At 42.1% G+C, this 19,679-nt stretch overlaps 1 long non-coding RNA gene across 1 annotated transcript in view; it reads left to right on the top strand.

The window, feature by feature from the left end:
- Positions 1-2,216: 2,216 nt before the first annotated feature.
- LOC125635531 (uncharacterized) overlaps positions 2,217-19,679 on the top strand; it is a 42,758-nt gene continuing 25,295 nt past the window's right edge. The window contains exons 1-2 of the long non-coding RNA XR_007356295.2: positions 2,217-2,385; positions 12,395-12,556. This is a non-coding gene — a long non-coding RNA (uncharacterized LOC125635531). The remainder of the gene's footprint in view (positions 2,386-12,394; positions 12,557-19,679) is intronic.

The raw sequence follows: 19,679 nt of genomic DNA, 5'->3' as shown, positions 1-19,679 counted from the left end.
GAGTCCCTCCATCATAACAAAAGGCCAAGTACAGTTCCAAGCACAGTTCCCATAATCAGGGTAATAACAATTTATTCTTCCTGCCCCAATAACAGACACTGGGGATCCCACAGCAGCCAAAGTGACCATTTGGGCAGCTATGGCCTCATTCTAGGTGGGGTGGGTGTGCCTATGCAAATGAGATCAGCCCCTGAAGTTCTTTTCCACAACTTGCCACACCTCACCACCAGATGTCAGGGTGGAGCTCATCCTGACACTGCTTACATAGATAACTATTGATTTTTAATGTTCCAGTCATGCAAATCATCCCACCAGGCTTCAATAATACTAACTTGATCAAATTTATGCTCATAAATGAGCAATTCCAATTCCTCTTGTTTGTTACCCAAGCTCTTAGCATTGGTGTATAGCAGGGGTGGCCAGCCTGAACCTGAGAAGGAGCCAGACTTTACCAATGTACATTGTCAAAGAGCCACAGTAATATGTCAGCAGCTTCCCGCACTACCCAATCAGCTGTTTTGTGGCATTCAGGAGGCTTGGGGAGTGGAGGGGGGAGGAGTGAGGGCACTACATGCTCAGGGGAGGGGGCAGGAAGGGGTGGAGTGAGGGCAGGGCCTGTGGCAGAGCCAGGGGTTGAGCAGTGAGCACCCTCCAGCACATTGCAAAGTTGGTGCCTGTAGCTCCAGCCCCAGAGTCGGTGCCTATACAAGAAGCTGCATATTAACTTCTGAAGAGCCACAGGCTGGCCACCCCGGTGTATAGGCAATTCAAGAATTTCTTCCTTTGGTTTCTTGATTTATTTTTTTGTTCTCAACATCTTTCTTTTGTGCTATGAGTATTTTTCCTTTTCCTGTTTGCTATCAGTTTAACCCTCTCCTGACTGTTCTAGCCAGCCTGTCCTGGAGATTGGCTCTCCTTCTACTGAGGTGGAGGACATCCAAACTATACAGCCCAATTTCCCTTTAAGGCAGTCTTGTGACTTTAGGGTGCGGGGGGCTGACTTAGGAATTTTTAATGCTTGGGGCCAGAAATACTGAATATGCCCCAAATCTCAGAAGAAATGGAGAGATGGAACAACAATTCTCTCCTATGCTTACATAACAAAAAGGAAATGAGAATTTATGGCCAATAATCCAGATATTCTGCCCTTAATTCTCTCTTCTCCCCCCCATCCACTTTATAGACTGTGTATCAGCTGGTTTTAACTTAAATTCCACTTTTGTGGGTTTAAACCACTCTTAGAAGCAAATGTAGTATTTTTGTGGATTAAGCATTTTATATAACTCTTTTCAACATGAGTTAATCAGGATTATTTGCAAAAGGTTAAGACTTTTATTTTTCATATTATGTATTGTGATAGACCCAGGCCAGTTGGGTTCAGCAGAGGAGTCCTATTGGGATCCAGGAAGTGGGTGGGCAAAGCCTGCCCACTACTAAAGGATTCCCCCCAGCCTAAGGGGGGGTCCACAAGACCTGGAAAACCAAATAATTACGGGGGACAACTGACTGCACTCCTGTCCCTGTTGTTCATTAAAGGGTCAAACGAAGGGAACCGGACGGGGACACTGAGCAGAGAACCCCGGACAGCGCCCACTGCTCCTCAAAGGCATCAAGGTTCAGCAGAGAAGTGTGTGTTTTTTGTTTTTTGTTTTTTTTTTTTTAAGCAGAAAAGAATTTTATTTGTGTAACACTTACAAAGAATCACCAAAGAGGATAAAACAAAACTATGCAACAAAACAAGAGCAAACAGAAGGTATAACACAGCAGCTTTCAGGAGGGAGAAGTGTTCAGGCTAGCCTGGGCCCAGAGCGGGGGGGCTTCCTCGACATTCATGGTCTTCCACCCCCTCGAGTTACCTAGGGCCGTGCCCAGTGTCACCGATCCTCCCTCTCCTGAGAGTGCCCGACAAGATGGGCACGGCTGCGGGGTGGGTGGTTTAGGGGTGGGGGGGGTAGACACCCATGTATTATAGGACTTCTCCTAGATGACAGTAATGATGGTATCCACAGCGGCAACGGCTGGGGCTGGCGTCTCTCGCTCTTCCCGTCAATCAAAGGGTCAGACGGAGGGAACCGGACGGGGTCACCGAGCAGAGAACCCCACTGCTCCTCAAAGACATCAAGGTTCAGCAGAGAAGTAGAAAGCAGATACGCTGGCCGCTGGATTAACAGTTTTCTGTTTTTCTTTGGTTTTTTTTTTTTTTTAAACAGAAAAGAAGTTTATTGGTAACACTTACAAAATGTGACCACCTGACTCTAATTAAGGCCCTCTGATACTATAAAAGGGCTCACTCCAGTCAGGCAGAGGAGAGCCAGAAGAAAGGAAGTGCAGCTGAAGGGCTGGTTAATGAAGACACCCTCAAGCCGTTGGTAAGGGAGCCCTAAGGTAAGGGTGAAGAAGAGAGAAGTGGGATAGCTGCGGGGAAGTGGCCTAGGGAAATGTAGCAACTCTGGCAGTGAAAGGTTGGCTGCTAACAGCTGCTACTATTAGGGTCCCTGGGCCGGAACCTGGGGTAGAGGGCGGGCCTGGGTTCCCCCCAGCCTGCCACTACAGAAACACCTCCTGGGAGGGGAAGATAGGCCCCGTCAGGATAGGAGGCTAAACTGTTTGGGAATAAGCCCATAGGGACAACAGAGACTGTGGGAGCTCTCTCACTAACCTCCTTGCTGGCTTATGATGAAAAGGGCTCAGTAGACTGTAACCCTGGCCCTGGAGAGAGAAGGGCTACATGGAGGGTCACAGTGAGCCTCTGAGGCTAGCATAAATCACCTAGGAGCACAGGACTCATAGGGACAAGGGCGGAGCTCTGCCACAGTATGCTCTAAAAATCCATATTTCCTTAAAATGCCAAATACATGATCATTAAAGAAGTCACACAACTGGCCTATAATTTGATGCCATAGATACTTTTCTCTCTAGTTTAGATTTTTTTGGTCAAAACTTATCCTTTTAATATCTAAACGTTTCACATGCTTTCTAAAAATAGCAAAATAGCACCATCTGGTGTCAGAGTTTTTACATTCAACTTCTATGTACTTGTTGGGGATTCTTACTTTAATTATTATCCAGAGCATCTATAAGAATGCAGCAAGTGACAGCATAAAACCTAAATGTGGAACTTGGGCTTTTGAAGGGCTTCTGCACATTGGGCTCCTATTTATCTTCTAAAGTAAAATAGAAACAGGTATTCTTTCATGTGAACAGAAAAAATAATTTTAAAGAATGAAACAAGTTACTTTGAGGGAAAATTTAAGATGATAGGGAATGAAATGGGGAGACTTTCAAAAGCACAGAAGGGAGTTTGTTGTGTGTCACTTCTGAAAACCTCCCCATTAGTGAAGACTAGGAATTCCAATCAGACTTTTGCTGTACTGTTTCATGGCTCCTTTATCATGCACTCTACAAGGTCTAATCCCCAGTCAGACCTATGTTCTGGGGATGTGCTGCAGCATTGGAGGAGAGATCTCCCATGTTGCTGTGCTCAGGACACAGGAAGCAATGGACAGAAAGATAAGCGTGGTACTATGGGGGGAGGGGGTCCCCTCCCCCAACTGAGCTGTAATGCCAGAAATGGGCAGGGGCAAATCTATTCCTAATATTTCATTACACAAGGGATGAACATGACCTTGAGAAGACTCTGCTTACTTAGCCACTGCAAGCTTGAAAAGAATAAAGAAAAATCTATAGCACTAGGGGGGTTGAGAACAACAGTTTCATGAGAATGATTGATTAGGTTGGCAGCTGACAGGAGGGGAAGAAGTAATCAGTTGTACAAACGAAAGTTGTGAATAGCGCTCTCCCAAACTTCGCTGAGAGAGGAAGAAGAGTCCAGGTAGCCTTTGTTCAAGAGAAATGTTTGTTCTGCTAGTACAAGGGAGTTCTTGTCCATGAGTAGGTATCCTAGGGTCTATGGTAATATAAAGTTTCCTTGTCAATGTGGGAGATCAGAGCTTGTCTGAATGCAGAAGAAAAGACAAAAGAAGAAATAATGAGTAACAAAAGGGATAAAGAACTATGCAAAAGCATAGAAGGAAGGGAATCCTAGAAAGAAGAGAATCTGTTTGGTTAGTCCTGCCAAGGCTGTCTCTTAAGCTCTCAACATCAGGAAGTTTAACTTTAGACCATTAGGCAGATTCAGTTTAGAACCACAATAGGAGAATTAAACAGTCTATTTTGGCCTTGCATGGTTGCACAGAGGCAGAGTATAGGGATACTTTTTGTCCCCTGGGTGGAGTACAGGTACTCTCACTGGTCAGAGGAGTGCATGGGTTGCTACTTCCATGTCTCTTCTAGGAGGCAAATTGCTTCAAGGGGGAGGGAAAAGGGTAGGGAGAAGATGGAGCCACTGGCCCTACCTCACTCAATATTGTCCCATGGAAATGATTGACGGCAGAGAAAGAAGCTGTTCCAGCCTAAGGTACAGTGTAGCTTGCCTGTCTACCAGTGTGCTGGCAACTGGAGGAAGGACTGTGACTCCCTCCTTCCTGGCTGCTGGAAGTGCCACACCTCTCCTGCCCCTATTGCTGCTCAGCTGCAGGGGGAGGGGTCACTGTATGGGGAGCTGCTCCCCTGTCTGCCCAACCCTGATGCATCCAGACCCCTCTCAGAGCCAGAACCTCTGGCTGAGCCTCATCCACCCCACTGAGTCCCTGCACCCAAACCCCCATACCACTGAGCCTCACCACCTGCGAGTCCATGGGTCCAGATCTAATGCATCCAAGGGTGCTGAGGGAGTTGGCTGATGTGATTGCAGAGTCATTGGCCATTATCTTGGAAAATTCGTGGCGATCTGGGGAGGTCCCAGATGATTGGAAAAAGGCAAATATAGTGCCCCCCCTTTTTTTTTTAAAGGGAAGGAGGAGAAACCGGGGAACTACAGCTGGGTTAGCCTCACTTCAGTCCCTGGCAAAGTCATGGAGCAGGTCCTCAAGGAATCCATTTTGAAGCACTTGGAGAGGAGGAATGTGATCAGGAACTGTCAACATGGATTCACCAAGGGCAAATCATGCCTGACCAACCTAATTGCCTTGATCTATGATGAAATAACTGGCTCTGTGGATATGGGGAAAGCAGTGGATGTGATCTTTACTTTAGCAAAGCTTTTTGATACAGTCTCCCACAGTATTCTTGCCAGCAAGTTAAAGCATGGATTGGATGAATGGACTATAAGATTGTCCAGCTCAATAGGTAGTGATCAATGGCTCGCTGTCTAGTTGGCAGCCCTTATCAAGCGGACTGCCCCACGGGTTGGTCCTGGGGCTGGTTTTGTCCAACATCTTTATCGATGATGGGATTAATTGGACCCTCAGCAAGTTTGCAGATGACACTAAGATGGGGGAGCAGTAGATACCTGGAGGGTAGGGATAGGGTCCAGAGTGACCTAGACAAAGTGGAGGATTGGGCCAAAAGAAATCTGAGGTTCAACAAGGACAATTGCAGAGTCTTGCACTTAGGAGGAAAGAATCCCATGCACCGCTACAGGCTGGGGACCAACTGGCTAAGCAGCAGTCCTCCAGAAAAGAACCTGGGGATTACAGTAGATGAGACGCTGGATATGAGTCAGCAGTGTATCATTGTTTCCAAGAAGGCCAACGGCGTATTGAGCTGTATTAGTAGGAGCATGGCCAGCAGATGGAGGGGAAGTGATTATTCCCCTCATTTGGCGCTGGTGAGGCCACACCTAGAGTACTGCATCCAGTTTTGGTCCCCCCACTACAGAAGGGATGTGGACAAATTGGAGAGAGTCCAGCGGAGGGCAACAAAAATGATTAGGGGGCTGGGACACATGATTTATGAGGACAGGCTGAGGGAACTGGATTTATTTAGCCCACAGAAGAGAAGCATGAGCAGGGATTTGATAGCAGCCTTCAGCTACCTGAAGGGGGGTTCCAAAGAGGATGGAGCTAGACTATTCTCAATGGTGGCAGATGACAGAACAAGAAGCAATGGTCTCAAGTTGCAGTGTGGGAGGTCTAGGTTGGATATTAGGAAACGCTATTTCACTAGGTTGGTGGCGAAGCACTGGAATGGGTTACCAAGGGAGGTGGTGGAATCTCCTTCCTTAAAGGTTTTTAAGGCCCAGCTTGACAAAGCCCTGGCTGAGATGATTTAGTTGGTGTTGGCCCTGCTTTTGAGAAGGGGTTGGACTAGATGACCTCCTGAGGTCTCTTCAACCCTAATATTCTATGATTCTATATGGAACTCCCTGCACCTGGATCACACCCTGGTGAGCCCTGCACCCAGACCCCCCCCCCCCAGGTGCACCTGGTATGGAGGGGCAGGCCTGGCCCTTTTGCTATGTCTGGGTCAGGTGCAGCCTTGCCACAGAGTCCATGTCCTGGGGAGGGTTGGGGACTGCAGGGTGATCTACCTCCATGCAGCTGGTGGCCTATACTTCCCACTGCCATGCTGGAGCGTCTACATTTATTTATTGACAAATAAAATTTGTAGAACTTTAAATTATTGTGTGCAGAATTTTTATTTTTTTGGTGCACAATTCCCTCAAGAATAACTATAACCCACAGCTCCTTTTCAGCAGTATTCCTTCCTAGATAGTCATTTTCCATTATTTATTTGTACAATTGTTTATTCCTTTCCAAGTGTAGCACTTTTGCTGTGCCCCTGCTCCCTACTGGCAGTGCCCCCCTAAGAATTTCATCCTGTTTATTTCAGATCATTTCTCTAGGTTTTTCAAGATCATCTTGAATTCTAATCCTGTTCTCCAAAGTGCTTGCAACCCCTTCACAAACTTTATAAGTGTACTCTCTATGACATTATCCAAATTATTTTTGAGGATACTGAATAGAACAAGACCTAGGAAAGATCCCTGCAGGGCCCCACTTGATTTGCCTTTCTACTTTGAGTATGGTTTTCCAACCAGTTGTGCATACATCTAGGTTATATTTTGCTAGTGTCCTTATGTTAAGGTCACGTGAGACAATAACAGAATGGTTACTGAAGTTGAGATAGATCACATATACTGGTTTTCCCCCCATCCACATTGTTTGTTACCCTGCCAAAGGAGGATATTAGATTGGTCTGGTCTGAAAGGATTTGTTCTTGACAAATCCATGTGGACTGTTCCTTATCACTAGGGCTCCATGTTTGTCACAGAGGTTGCAGAAGTCACGGATTCTGTGACTTCTGCAGCAGCCAGTGTGGCTGACCCCCAAGGCTGCCCAAGCAGCTGGCCCTGGAGACAGCCCCACCGGCTGCTGCTGGACCAGCTCTGCAGCTAGCTGCTCGGGCAGCCCAGCCCCGAGCTGCACCAGCCACTGCTGGAGTGGCCCCAGCCCCGGGGCCAGCCACAGCGGCTGCTGCTCTGGTGGCCCCGGGGACTGCCTGGGCAGCGGCTGATGCCGCTGGCCCGAGGGACCGCCTGAGCGGCACTTCTGAGGGCAGCTGGAGCAGTCGCAGTTCAGCGGCTCCCAGTAGTGGTCCCTTCCCCTGCCATGGTGGTGTCTGGAGCAGCTGCTGGCCCCTCAGTGCTCACCACCCCTGGCAGCTGGTGCCTTGGGCTATGCCCCCCCTCCACCCTGGCAGTGCCTCCCCTAAGCTTCAATCAGGGCTATTTATGGAATAAGTAACGGACAGGTCACAGGCAAGAAAAAATCATGGCCTGTGACCTATCCATGAATTTTACTAAAAATACCTGTGATTAAATGGTAGCCTTACTTATCACCTTCTTATCTTCTAGGTGCTTATAAATTGATTATTTGCTCCATTATCTTTCTGGGTACCAAAATTAAGCTGACTGATCTATAGTTCCCTGGGTTGTCCTTATTTGCCTTTTTGTAGATGGCGTGACCAGTGATATACCTATTGTTCCCTTCACTCTGTGGTCACTACTTTTAAATTTTTTTTTTAATTTTTAAAGGTGAATTGTAAATTTTTCTTGTAAAATGACTTCTTGTTTTACAAAAACAATCACAGGAAGCATCCCACTAACAAGATCAGTATGAATAAATCATTATACAGCAGCTCCATGTCAATCACAACATAACTTTGAAAAGTTTAATATACAAAAGTATATAAAACAATTTTAAAATTGAAGTCAGTTTAGTAAGGAAGAACTAAGCAGCCCTTCTTGCGTTGGTCATGAAATGCTGGTTAGATAGATAATATAAGGGATAAAAAAGCATTGATACTGAGTGACACTAAGGAGAATATAAATTCAGAGACTAAGTTTGTGTTCTAGAAAAGGTGTATTTGTAAATAACTTTGAATAATTGAATATTGGCAAATCATATATCTGTGTGAAAACAGACTATACCCGATGAATTTAACTACCTAGATACTGTGTATATCTTTCTAGGTGTGCAGTGAGGGTGAAGTTCACTCCCAAAGACAGCTAACACAAGCTCTTTGTGCTGGCTTGTTGTACAGAGGTGGTTTCATCCTGAATGAGGCAGGTTTCTGAAGGAGTCGGTGTTAGCTTGGCCACCCCCAGTTTCACCTTTTAATAATCTGATTTGTTCCAGTCATTAAAAAAAAATCTGTCCTCATTTAGCTCTACAAAAGAAGTTAGATGTAAAAAAATAAATAGGTATATTAAAATACTTTGTTTAAAGAATCAGTTGAGGTTGCTAAGGGGTAATGATCACATTATTGCCTCTCACATAAAACATATTCACTTAATGTGAATGAATGCTTTAACTGTGAAACTTGCTTATATTTTTTTTGGACCATCTATGTTCTAATCAAGTATAATGATGTATATTTCATCACAGCACAACCTTAATTCTGACCAACAGTATTGTTCTTTTAGCGGTAACCTTAAGAACCCCCCAACCCAACTGTTACATAACTTTTTGGTTTTTTTATGTGTACATTGAATTAGGTCAATGTATCAAGTTCACATATATAGATCTTACTCTACATCAATGTTTTATACTTTTTTAAATATACACACAATAGTCTCAAGAAACAGCAGTTTCAAGCACTTTCCCAAAAGATGCAACTAATAACCATATTTTTACTAATATAACCTTATAAGAGTATCCCTTCAATAGTTAATGAAATCGAGATCAGAAAAGAATGTATTAACAAACAAACCACCCAACAGTCCAGAAGTCAAACCCACCCCAGAAAAGATTAAAGCCCCTTTCCAATAACAGAACTCTACAAAAAGGCAGGCAATGCTAATATCACTTCACAGATCTTTGGTGACTGTAATAGGCCAAGATGGGGCAGGGAGGCGTAATTTGCAGGGTTGAGCCCATCTGTACTTGGTGAATAGAAAGTGTTATAAAGCAAATATGTTTAGGCTACTAGTTATGATTAACAGGCCTAAAATTAAAACAGATCTATAGGTTTTAGAAAGGAAAATAAGTGCATAAATCTGAGGAGTTTCAGAAAATGTTAAATTAAAAGGGTTTAAAATTACACATTCAATAAATCATAGAATATCAGGGTTGGAAGGGACCTCAGGAGGTCAGCCAGTCCAACCCCCTGCTCAAAGCAGGACCAATCCCCCATAGTTGCCCCAGATCCCTAAATGGCCCCCTCAAGGATTGAACTCACAACCCTGAGATTAGCAGGCCAATGCTCAAACCACTGAGCTATTCCCCCCAGATCTGTAAATGATTCTGCTTCAGCAAAGAATAGAAGACTTTCAGAAATTATTGCTTCATTTCCTGTTAGAAAAATTAGATTTCCCCACCTCTTTGGTGATATACTAGCTCTGTTGAAGTCAATGGGAGCTTTGCCATTTTTTCACGCCTTGGTCAATCACCTTTTAGACTGAATATTTAGTGTACATTAGTTTCTGTGCCCACTTCTCATGTATGGACATTAGCAGTAGAACAGGTTTCTCAGTAACACTATCTGCTTTAAAAACACCTGTAAAATTATTGGCCAGGGTACTCTAAGTTATGCTAAAAATAGTATGTAATTACACACTTAGCTTTATTGCTGAAGTTTAAGCAGTCCAGGTATTGATGTATTAGGATAACATAAATGATCCAGGCAATTATCTCCCAGCTTTGTGTTCTTCAGTTTAAAATAAATTCTCTTTTCAATTCATCCTTCTTAAGGGACTGAGTGAAGTGGAGAAACTTCATTAATTCTGTGTAGTGCCTCTATCAAATGGATTGGAAAACTTCCCTTGGTGTTCATGAGGTATCTCCAATTTCTAATGTTGAGACACTCATTGGTTTTTATGTTGACTGCTGCCATGTAAAACTACAAAAATAAATGAACAATTACTCAGGCGAATCTGATTTCTAAACATAACCTGCAAACTGGAGACAATTAACTTAGGCTTGACTAGAGACTGGGAGTGGATGGGTCATTACACAAAGTAAAACTATTTCCCCATGTTTATTCCTCCCCCTCCTCTTTCTCCCAACCCTCCGCACTGTTCCTCAGACATTCTTGTCAACTGCTGGAAATGGCCCACCTTGATTATCGCTACAAAATGTTTCTCTCCACACCCCCCCCCCGCCCTCCTGCTGGTAATAGCTCATCTTAAGTGATCATTCTGGTTACAGTGTGTATTGTTTCATGTTCTCTATGTATGTAAATCTCCCCACAGTATTTTCCACTGAATGCATCCGATGAAGTGAGCTGTAGCTCACGAAAGCTTATGCTCAAATAAATCTGTTAGTCTCTAAGGTGCCATAAGTATTCTTCTTTTTGCAAATACAGACTAACACGGCTGCTACTCTGAAACCTAAATTTTTAATGTAAATGAAGCTGCCACAGAAGTTCACGTCTGTAGGAGAGTGCTTCAGAATTCAGTCATTTTGCACAGATTTAAGATCTGGGTTGTCATGAAGGACACACGGTCTTGACTATATAGATTATTGGGGCAGCATAATATAAGCTAAAATGTTTCACTACCCTTGGCTTCTCAACACTTCAATTCTAAAAACTTAAAATATTCCACAGCTTGTATCAATCTAGTGCTATTTTGCTAAATCTCCTACTCTGCATGACAGGGTTTTATTTACAATGGGCTTGTTTTCAATATACACAGAGGGACTTGAAAATCCAAATAACTTACTGTGAAATTTTTCACTGACTATACATTCTTATTTGCAAGTGAGAAACACTAGAGGGCATTAAAAGTTTTACTCAGCTGTTAATTCCACAGTGCTCTCAACAGCAGCTCTCTGTGTGGTTGACAAAATACTATTTACATGACAGAAAAGCTTTGAAGGTCACTGTGCAGTGGGGCATGTGTGGAAATTCTGGCACTTAAATCATAAGTACAATGATTGTTTCAGGCAATGAGCACGTGCATTACACAATAGAAACAAAACAATATAATGCACATTCTCTCAGAATGTAAATGAAACTGAGTTAGACACCATTTCTGAGGTTGAATTTTCTATTGGGGACCAGGCAGCTGGTAACATTAAATTTTACATCTTGTCTCTCTTTTTTTTTTTTTAAGAATAGAATAAATCTTTTATTTTGCCAGCAGTTGTAGAAGTGCTCTTCAAAACACTTTTGTAAATATAGTTCTTTTGAAATTCTATGAGCAGCTAGCTTCTGCTTCTAATGAATTCCAAGCTATATATGGAAATATGAAGTTAAAAAGGAGGTGAGTAGTAATTTGGACAGTGCAAGTCAGTTAACAGAAATGGGATGGAATTAGCAGGATGGCTCTTTGCTTTCCCTGCAAATATTTGGGATCTGCACGCAGCTCTCTGCTCTGTGATCCATATCACAAACTTTCCCACCCTTGGAAAGATAATTCAGTAGAAACTCAAAAGGCACAAGAACATGAAATGGACTTTCTCTGGAAGATATTACCTGTCTTATGAATTTTGACTGCCATCTTGACAAGTCCATGTATCTCATTCTAAAACCACAGGAAATTGTACCTATACTCAGTGCTGAAATAGGCAGGAATACCAAAAACATGAAGAATTCCAGAGAATTCACAATGGAAGCTTACAAATAAGGAGCAAAACTCTGTGTTTATAGCTGAAGCAGAATCACACTGCTGCTCCATGGCTTATCTCCTCCTAACTTAGGCTTCTGTGGGCAGCTTTTATTCACTTAGGATGAACTACTGGGAGTAACCAATAGCTACAGCTCTCACTGAAACATTTGTGCACTCACAAATTTGAATACGTAGCTCCCTTTTGTGATCCCAGAGACTGTGGATTCTATGCTTTCCAGTGTCTGATAGATCTGAGGATTCAGATGCGGGCAAACTGACTAGAGTTCACCTCTTGACTAGCCAAAAGTGGTGCTGGCTGGAGAGGGGAAGCATTGTGAGGGAATTGGAAGGGAGACACTTGTTCCTTCTAGTGCAGGAATGCAACATGGTCTTGTCAATAGCTTTTGGAGTCTAGAGGCATACTTGACTTGTCACTGCTTCTGGGTTCTCAGATAGTAGCGGTGGCTCATACTAGTTTGTGTTTTTTTTTCTTCCCCGCAGGTGAGGCTGGCCGGAAAACAATTGCTCCTCTTCGATATGGACTTTGACACAATGATCTATGCTTTTGTTCCTCCCAGACTGAATTTCTGGAGTGGGCTTTATTTGGATCTACCCTTGACAGTCCTCCGAGAGAACAGAATGCAATGGTTCAATCTCAGAGAGGTGAGTCACAGAATACATTACACCAGTGCTCTATGAGTAGGGTGACCACATTTCCCTAAACTGAAAATGGGACACCGGCTAAGCGGCAACGACAGGCAGGTTGGGCTAACGACACGTGGGGGCCCCTTGTCCAGAATCCACCGTGACTTTTTTTGGCAAAATTTGGAATTTATGCCTTTTTGTTCCTCTGTACCCCCCTTCTCCCTGGCAAGAGAAAACGAGACAATGCCCAGTGTTGCCAAAAAAAGTCATGACATCAGGGACAGAGCTTAAAAATGGGATGTATGGTTACTCTATCCATGAGCTGCACAGTACTGATAACTGATATGCTTCTGGTACAAGTCAATATTTTGGTCATGATCTTTAAAGCCCTGAACTCAGTTACCTGAGACACTACATATCAGTTCAGATCTGTTGCGTTGTTTCTGCTGTCCATTTCTGAAGTTATATTATCCAGAACTAGACACCAAAATCTATACTGGAGTGAGTGGAGTGTGAATTGTTTCCTAGAATGGTGTGTGTGACAGCCTGATTTTTGGTCAAACAGGGCACAACGTAAGGAAAACCTGCTAATCGGGTCCTCATTTGCATATTTGTCATGCAGATCATTTAGTATATTAGTTTAGTCTCTAATTGGAGAGAACACCATTTTAAATATTTGCTCTACTTCAATATCTGACGGGCTCAGAGGCTACCAGAAGGAGCATCATGCAATACAAATTAAAAATAAGTAGGGCTGTTGATTAATAGCAGTTAACTCACGTGATTAATTAAAAAAAATTAATCTCGATTAATTACAGTTTTTAATCACTGTTACCAACAGAATAATTGGTATTCAATAGAATGCCAATTTAAATTAAATATTTTTTAATTTTTTCTACATTTTCAAATATATTGATTTCAATTACAACACTGAATACAAAGTATACATTGCTCACTTTATATTATTACATATATTTGTACTGTAAAAATAGTATTTTTCAATTCCAATCTCTTTATTGTGAAAGTGCAACTTACAAATGTAGATTTTTTTTTGTTGCATAACTGCTCTCAAAAACAAAACAAAGTCCACTCATCCTACTTCTTTTTTAGCCAATCGCTAAGACAAAAAAGTTTGTTTACATTTATAGGGGATAATGCTGCCCGCTTCTTATTCATAATATCTCCAGAAAGTGAGAACAGGCTTTCGCATGGCACTTTCTTGCAGCTGGCATTGCAAGGTATTTACATGCCAGATACGTTAAATGTTCGTATGCCCCTTCATGCTTTGGCCACCATTCCGGAGGACATTCTTCCATGCTGACGACACTCTTTAAAAAAAAAAAAAAGGGTTAATTTAAATTTGAGACTAAACTCCTTGGGGTAGAATTGTATGTCGCCTGCTCTGTTTTACGTGCATTCTGCCATATATTTCATGTTCTAGCAGTCTCGGATGATGACCCAGCACATGTTGTTTGTTTTTTAAGAACACAAGGAAGGTACCAATGTGAGATTTCTAAAAATAGATTCAGCACTCAACTCAAGGTTTAAGAATCTGAAGTGCCATCCAAAATCTGAGGGGGATGAGGTGTGGAGCATGCTTTCAGAAGTCTTACAAGAGCAGCTCTCTAATGCGCAAACTACAGAACCCAAGCCACCAAAAAAGAAAATCAACCTTCTGCTGGTGGCATCTGACTCAGATAATGAAAATGAACATGCGTTGGTCTGCACTGTTTTGGATTGTTATCGAGCAGAACCCATCATCAGCATGGACGTTCCTCTGGAATGGTGGCTACAAAAGTTTCTGAAGTGGACAAGTGTACATGAAGAACTAGATAGCAATTATCAGATCATGTCCCACAGCCCAACTGAGCAGCCTGTTTACTGTTTGTACTGAGCATAGCATGAAAACTATATCACAAGACCAATGCCCTTCTTTCTCACTACTGAGTTAAATTATATGAGTACCTGCCATGTATTAGTGAAAAGGAGAATGTAGATTGCAGACTCACTGCTGTGGCGCCTCCTGCAGGTCAGTCTGGGAATTAGCTCTTTTCCAGCCCCAGAGCACCTCCTGCTAGCCAGTGTCCCTTCTGTCACAGGCCCCATATCTCTCCTGGACCCTGGTTCCCCTTTCCCTTGGGGTTCTGCCCACAGTAGTACCCCCACTCTGAGTCTCCCCTCCCAGGGGAACCCCGCGCTATACCCACCTTGCCTCAGTGGCTACTGCCAATCATCATCTAGCCCCCGTTCTCTGGGGCAAACTGCAGACTGTGATGGCCACTCATCATTGGCAAGGGGGTTGGACCTGCTGCCTTTCTTGGTCCAACTGTCTCCCTGCAGCCTCAGTACCTCCTTTGGCCTTCAGCAAGGCCTCAGCCTGGGGACTCATCAGGCCAGAGCTCCTCAGCTCTGCCTGCCCTTCTTCAGCACTGCTTTGCTTCAAGTACCCTGTGCTCCCAGGCAGCTGGATCCTTTCCACTGCAAGGCTGGAGTGAGACTCTTTGCCACCTGGCCCAGCAGCATTGTTATAGGGCCCAGCCTGGCCCTGATTGGCTGCCTCCCAACCTCTTCTTATTAGCCCTCAGCCCCAGCCCTCTCCAAAGGCTGGCTTTTAAGCCTTTCAGGACCAGAGCAGGGTGACTGCTCGGCTACAGAGACCAGTTCATATAGGTAAAGGATTGGAATCAACTTCTAATTCTCTAAGGTCTACCTGTGTTAGCTTGCTACTTTAATTACGGAAAATAGAACACAAAACAAATATTTGTAGTTAAAACCTAAACAAAATGGGCCAAATCCATTCCCAGAAGCTAACCGAAGTGAATTTGGACTGAAATGTTTTGTATTGTTTTCTTGAGTTTTATAACCTCCAGGCTCTGAAGATTGTTTGTCCTCAGGAGGACAAGGACCTTGACAATGTATAATGTTTATTAGCTACCAGGCATTAAAATATCACTGTAGACAAGACAGATGTCCTTTTAGCTGGTCTAGGTAAACCCTAAACCCCCTCCTAGGATAATTCTGAAGGCAGGTTACATTCATTCACAGATTATAGCATGTAGGTATGCCCTTAATTGGGTCAAAGTGCCTGTCTGATGGCCTGATCATAAAAGCTTTCATGATGAATATAAAGAGAAACAACATCAGTGCATTGCCCAGTAGGAAAGCAACATGACAATCCCACAATATGTTAAAGGCGATTAGTATGATCTGTGCATTGAAGAAAATTGATATATCTGTCAACTTGGAACACAACTGAACTCTTTTAAGTGTGCATAAGAACTGGTATCTGCCATCCATGGACAAACCACCCTGTACAGTTATCTTTTTCTAGAGCGCTGTTAGTACACAAATGGTGTCAATGAAGCAAACTTCAATTGTATTACAGCAGAGCATATACATTTAATATAAAACAGCATGACAACAGAATACTGGTGAATTCAGGTCACTTTTATAAAGGTCACAACTCTATTTCAATCAATTCCCAGATACTTTGGGTCACGCAAGTTGGCAAGATATAATCATAATAAAGCAAGCACCAGGCATACAAGAAAAATAATAAGGCTTTGAACTGAATTTTCTGAAAGGAGCCATCTGCTTGGTGGATGATGAAGTCATACCCCTCCAGCAATTCTCAAACAATGTATGTATATGACATTGGCCTAACCACCTTGCTTACATTTTAAGCACCACTTTCCATATTCTAGCAAATAAGCTCAAGAAAACAAATAAACAGAAAAATAGAGTCCAAATATCTTTTGTTCTTGTGTTAAGTGGGCATCTTTTTAAAAACTCTTAAACAGAGAGATCACTACTAATACTCTGTCTCCCCACTACTCACCAGGCTTGCTGACCTCCTGTCTGTTTTGGACCCCTGTGTTGCATTGGTCAAAATTTCCATAGTGCTTTGCGTACTTCTTTTTATCATATTTTTTTTTAAATCTGGGAGAATTAAATTCTCTCAATTTATACTCTCTGTTTTTAAATTAGAATGCTAAGAGCGGTCAGAGGAACAAGTGACAGTTAATGAAAGCTGTAGCTGCTCCAGCACAATTAAAAAGGCATTTTTACATTCACATTGTCTGCATAGTAGTGAATTTCTGGTGGATTTTTTTTTCTGGTCCAGAGGTTACTGGTCATAAACTTAATTTTTTTATCAAAACAATTTAAATGTTTTTTTTTAGTGAAAAATAAGGTGGTGGTGTTGAGAATACTGAAGAATTCAAGGTTTAAGGGCCAAAATCTGTGCTGAAGACAGTAGGACTAGTATGTCTGAGGGCAGAATTTGGCCCTGTATGTTGGACCAATGGTGGGGGTTAGAGTGGAGTGAAAAGGCAGGCTGAGGGATGTTCCTCTGTCAAAAAAAAAAAATACAGGAAAAATATTAACTAATTGCTTCTAAGAATCCTTTTTAGAAGTAGTCATGTCCAGATCTCTCTCATCAGGCTGTCAGGTAGCATTTTTAGCTCTGAAGGGGGGGAAGCTCTAGGCAATGTCTCACTTCATTCGGTAACCTTTCCTCCAACTGGTTAAGGAATTTATGGATTAAGAAGTCCTGTCTCAGAGTGTGTCCCAGCCTCATCCCTCCACAAAGATGATAGTGAATTAAGGATTGGAGGGTATTTGATATAAAGACAGGACAATGAAGAGGGTGCTACTTTCCAAGGGAAGAGAGTACATGTTATACAGTGTGAAAATGTGTTGGAATTAGCTTCTTTAAAAAAGTTTTGAAATTGATTTAATGCTGTATTTTAAATTAAAGTCTGAAATTAAGCTTGGTAAGAAACAACTATAGCTTTACAAAACACTATTTCGAGTTTTTCTAGTTTAAAAAGCTTTTTGCTTTTATATAAAAATAATAGAAAGTTCATCGGTAACTTTTTATTTGATACAGGGTCACACTGTCAAATGCAGAGATATCATGGAGTAAGGTCCAGTAAATTTGAACAGTCCTCCTTTGAAAACTTACTCTCAACTGTCCCATTCTTGGATTCCTTACCCAGGCAAAACTCATGAGTTTTGCTTGAGTAATGAATCTGGGACTGAGGCCAAGTAACACTTAACTGTAAAGTGGCTTGTACATGATTATTCAGCAAGGATTGTCTTGAATCAGTGAAGTGTAGAATAATGGAACTGTATTTTTGTAACACTCCCCACAAGTAATAGTAACAAATAGTTAGAGCTGGGTGAAATTTTTTGGCCAAAACTCCTCAGGGGAAGCAATCTCTCCACTTTGCTATCTATCTGGGACCCACTCCCATTTTCTAGTTCTTCTGACAGAAGACTACCTGTGCTTGTGCTGTAGCTGGGCCTTGCTCCTGTTCCAGCTGGTACCTGTTTCCATGCTAGCCAGCCCCTGCTCATCATGCATCCAGTCTTGCCTTAGCTGACCACCCAGAGATTCTGACAGATGTCTCTTTCACTTTCATTATATTATTAATGATCTTACCTCAAAAGGATAGGTTGGATAATACCAAAGGAGTAAACAATGGTAAAAGAAAAAAGATGGATGCCATTTATTTACCAGATGGGCCAAATAGCCATGTTTTGGGGAAGGAGAAAAAACATTAAACACACCAGCACGTCCATCTTGTATGGAAAACCACACACAGTAACAGATTATTAGCTATCCAGACTTAGTTTGCTGAAACATGGTTGCAGGATAGAGATGGTTGCTCTATAGGTTCCCACTTCCTTCACTACCTACAAACATTTTTTCAAAATTACAATGGATAGCCTAGCAAGTTGCAGCACAAGTTTACAAAGCTGCAAGTCAGCCATGAGGATGTAATATCACACTTTTGAGGATATGTTTTTCTTTCTTCCTGCTGCAAAGCATCATGATTAAACCCTCTTTTTCTATGTAGGGAAATAGTACTTTAGAAGCTACCCTCTGCAATGATAAATTAGACAAATTTGAACTTTGTGTCCTACTTATAAAAAGACTGCATTTTCATATCCATAAAATTAGAAAGTGCATGGCTCACTATTTACATGCTTTGTGTCCTTCAGATGTGACCTTTCTGAACAGTTGTATTGTGAAATATGATTGCATTTAACTGAAGAAAATATCACCTATCATGGTTTTAAAAAGAATAATGATTAAAGTATAATCTGGGACTAATATAATTCTTGTTGTTTTTAGGGCATAATTTAGTATTTACCATCAATCAAATGATGCATTTCAGGCTTTTTGGTTGTCCTGTAGACTTTTCTGTGTGAAAGGATAACTACAAAGTGGTGTTCCTGAGTTAGTTTTAGTGGTGTGGTTCCATTTTTGCCTGCAGTTTTTAGATCGTCTCCATCCTGTGTCCTAAAAGACAGTTACTCAACATGCTGGTCTCTTCACTGACAGGAATCTAAACTTTAACAAATAAATAAAGGCAGTGTGTTCATGTTGTCTTCTTTAAGCATCATATGATGATTTACTAGTTCGCTCATTCACAAAAAGCTGGCCTACAAGGAGTAAAAGATTCCTGCCTTATTTTGCTGCACATATAAAGCTGGCCAGAATTGCAGCCTTTAAGCTTAGGGAAGACTGAACTGAGCAGGGGCTGCTGCTGAAATGTTTCCTATACGGAATGTGATGCTCTAAAGGGTGTAGGGAGGGAAGTAAGTAAAGAGAGAGAGCTCTGTCTCCCTGCCCCTAAAAATATGATTTTAACTGTTTTGAATGGTCAGCTTGTTGCTGTTAACACAATGAAGCATATTTTGAAAATGCATTTAAGATGGGTTAAGTATGGTGAGTATATTCAGGAGGAGTGTTTAGGTATTAATGGATTTTTAGTTCCACTTCAGCTGCAAGTCTCAACACAACCTTAACTATGGATTTGCAGTCACTGCCTCCGTAGTATATAATTTTCAATTTTATTTCACTAGTTTCTTAACTGTTTTATTTTCAAATATCTGTTTAAAGTAATTTAAACACTTCATTTTAAACTAACTAAGACGTAAATGGATCTCAAGCAACTGACCAGGAAGTCACAATGCCAAAGCATTGATGCAAAATGGATAATGATTTTGAAATGGGTCATTGTAGAAAGTGCCAGAGAGGTCTATAAAAATTCTGCTTGCTTGGGGGGAAAAAAGGGTGTATGGTATTATACACACATTAGGGTCAATTCAGAAGGGACTGCCGAAGTAA

Source organism: Caretta caretta, chromosome 4 (assembly GCF_965140235.1).
Source record: "Caretta caretta isolate rCarCar2 chromosome 4, rCarCar1.hap1, whole genome shotgun sequence".
In the NCBI taxonomy this organism is placed as follows: domain Eukaryota; kingdom Metazoa; phylum Chordata; order Testudines; family Cheloniidae; genus Caretta; species Caretta caretta.
The sequence above is the reverse complement of the archived record's forward strand: the minus strand, read 5'-3'. Positions and strand labels throughout refer to the sequence as shown.